Here is a 3,530-nt window from a genome sequence, read left to right on the forward strand (position 1 = left end):
GCAAACAGCTTCCTGTTTGAGAAGCATCCGCCGTCCCGCTGAGGGCGGGGAAGGGGAGTGTGGGAACGTGGAGATGAGCGATCCGTCAGGGCTCCCGGGTCCCTCCTGGGGACACCCCGTAACTGCGCACCCCAAGTTCCCCAAACAGCCCCTCTTTATCCATCTTTGCTGCTCCTCTCTTTTCTTTTCTTGAAAAATTAAGCACGAGAATCGTGGAAAGTCGGTGGCAGCTGTCACCTGGCATCGCACAGCAGGGAGTGAGCCCAGCCCACCCTTTTTTTCCACATGGGCTTCCCTGCGGAAGCACAAGGTCTCCTGCGCTGCTTGTTGAGACCTAACCCGCGGGAGACCCCAACGCCCTCCTCTCCCTGGAGTTTCCTTTAGGGCAGCACGTGCACATCCCCGTCCCATGGGGCGCTGGGCAGATTCGCTCCCGAGGGCTCTCACGCAGAAGGAGGAGTCCTTTAAGACAAAGATACACATACAACTGTGTGTGTGTGCATGTGTGTGTGTGTGTGTGTGTGCATGTGTGTGTGTCCCATCCTCACCATCCACCCTGTGACAGGCACTCAGGTTTCTGCACCTTCACGGTGTGAAAAATGCTGCCATAAACCGGGGAGAGCAGCCAGCCCTTCGAGGGTCTGCTCCCTCTGCCGACCCTCCCAGAAGTGGGGCTGCAGGATCACGTGGTGGCTCCACTCTTAGTTTTCAAGGCGCCTCCTCCATGCTGTTCTCCGTGGTGGCTGCACGGGTTTACGTTCCCACGCTTTCCCCACATTTCCCGCCTCCTTTTTTTTTTTTTTTTTTTTGGTCTTTTTGCCTTTTCTAGGGCCGCTCCCGAGGCATATGGAGGTTCCCAGGCTAGGGGTCAAATTGGTGCTGTAGCTGCCGGCCTACACCACAGCTCACGGCAACACCGGATCCGTAACCCGCAACCTCATGGTTCCTAGTCGGATTCGTTAACCACTGAGCCGTGACGGGAACTCCTCTCTGCCTTCTCAAAGCCCGGCGCTCTGAGAGGGGGGGGCTCGTGGCTTTGATTCGCGTTGCCCCAGTGATTATCGATGGTGCCCCCGTCCCCACCAGGGGACACGTGGCAACATCTAGGGACACTCCTAGTGGTGTCACTGTGGACGGGCGAGGGCTCTGGCTTCTGGGATCCCACTCAACACGTGACAATACACAGGACGGCTCCCGCCACGAGGGGTAACCAAGCCCCAAGGGCCAAGAGCGCAGAGGCGGCACCCCGGGTCCGGGATGCTAACAGCCGCGGACAGGAGGTGGGGCCGGTGGTCCTAAGGGACAGCACACCTCTGTCACAAACATTCACTGGGTCCCCCTTAATGAAACGGGGTGAAGGCTCAGCTCCAGGGACGAGGGTGGTGGCGGGATCAGCGTGACCACTGCCTTAGCCTCAAAAGCCGCCCTCGAGCGAGACATCAGCTCGACCTTTGGAGCTCCGAGTGGGGCAGAGAATCGGAGCGCCCAGCCAAGACCAGTCAACCGGGGGGGTGGGGGCAGCCAGGCCCCGTGGGACAGCAGACAGCGCACAGATGTCCCGAGCTGTTCCTCTGCCCCCACACTCCTTCCTGTGTCCCGGATGACAGACGGGGTATTTGCCTTCCGTTTCTCAGTCCTGAAATGTTGAGCACTTTTTATAAAGGGCTGAGAACCTGGGAATTTCAATTACACAAATAAACGATACTATTCTTTATACTATGTACACACCATCATACACTAACTTGCCCATTTCGAGTCGATTGTAACCCACACTCTTGGATGTGGAGTCTCCCACTTGCCAACTCCTCCTTCTCCGTCGTCATTTTCTGGCCGCCCCTCGGCACATGGAGCTCCCAGACCGGGGATCAGCGCCTCGGTTGCAACCCAAGCTGCAGCTGCGGCCCGTCCCCCTCGTGTGGGGCTGGGGATTGAATCTGCGTCCCGCTGCGCCACAGCGGGAGCTCCATCTCTCAGCTCTCTTGACGGCCCTGAAGTCGCCGCCATCAGGAGCAGGACTTTGCCAGGCGCTGCCAGTAGGCCTGGACAAGAGGCTGGCCCGCCCCCCACTGAATATTTACATTCCTCGGACATAACTGAGAAACCCGGACCCAGCGCAGGACCAGGCCGTGTCTCTGGCTGGGAGTTCTCACTGAGCTCGCATTGCTCTGCAGCCCTATCTCAGGGGCTTTGTCCCCAAGGACGTTGGCCTCGCTGCTCGGCCCTCGAGGCTTCTCTCTCCAAACTCCCGACAGTGCAGAACAGTGAGGGACCCCTTCACCCCGTCCTCTGTCCGCTCGTGGACACAGGCCGGCCAGGCCATCTCTACTGCAGATGCCATCTGATCGCCCAGCACCCCGCCTGTGACCAGACACAGGTTCTGGCTTTACGCTCAGAGACCCCAGGACACACTACATCTGACGTCACAGCAGCGGACATGAGCAGGACCTAATGCTGGAGTCTCAGAACCGGTGAACCCCCGATGCACCGCCGTGGGCAGACGCACGTGCGCACACTCACACACAAACACACACAAAGTGGGAAATGAAGCTTCCTACACGCCTGTGTTAGAAGTCACTGCCTTTTTATATGGTCATTCTTGTGTGTGCCTCGCCTACTGGGCAGTGGTGTGACCTGGCTGGCCTCTCTCCCTCCCAGGACCCCTCCACAGGACCCGGAGCAGTGAGCCTCACGCCCCTTCACCACCGCCTTCACCCGGGGCCGAGGGCAGCGCAGGCTCGGAGGACCGCAGCTGGAGACCAAGCAGGAGTGACCTTTTGTCCAGTTCCAACTACACACAAGTCATCCACACACACTGGGCGCTCACTACCCATCAACGTGGAACCCAGGACGAGGGCAGGCGTGACTCAGCTCTCCTGGCATCATCCACCACCCACGCGATGCAACCGTGCCTTCCCTGAGAGGTCCTGACCCAGGACTGCCAGCCGAGCCACCTCGTCCTCGTCGAACCAGACTTCCAGGTGACCTGGGATGGTATCTCACTCACTACCGTGTGGTGGGGGGCAGAGGCCCAGGGAAGCCCCGTGGTGGCTGCTCAGTGAGTTCCAAGCATTAACAGCCCCTGCAGCTCCAAGTCTGGGAGCTGGGACCATCTCTGGCGGCTGCAATGTCTGAGGTGGTGGCTGTGCCGTAGACATCTTAACAATTGGCCTAATATCTTAGCCACCAAACGTCACCCTCCCCGGTGCCTCAAAGCACTCAGTAAGCTCTGCTCGGTAGGGAGTCTGCCACGTGCGCCTTCATCAGCAACTTCACTCCGATGCTGCAGGAGCTGCAGGAGTCGGGGAGACCAGAGAGGGAGAGTGACCTTCCACAGAGGTGTCCATCGACCGCGCAGGTCTGTGATCGAACCTTTCAAAGAGATCCTGAAGCTTCTCTGACGGCCAAGTTCACTGAGGAAAACTGAGTGCGTAGCACACCCACCCGATGCCCACCCGGCCCCAGAACACAAGGGCACTGAGGGCGCACTGCTGGGGTCCAAGTTCCAATGCACACAAACAGTAACAGGGCCT

This window comes from Sus scrofa, chromosome 3 (genome assembly GCF_054392235.1).
Source record: "Sus scrofa isolate SSC_HxYL_T2T_F1_AM1 chromosome 3, Sscrofa_HxYL_maternal_Yorkshire_Landrace_v2.0, whole genome shotgun sequence".
NCBI lineage: Eukaryota > Metazoa > Chordata > Mammalia > Artiodactyla > Suidae > Sus > Sus scrofa.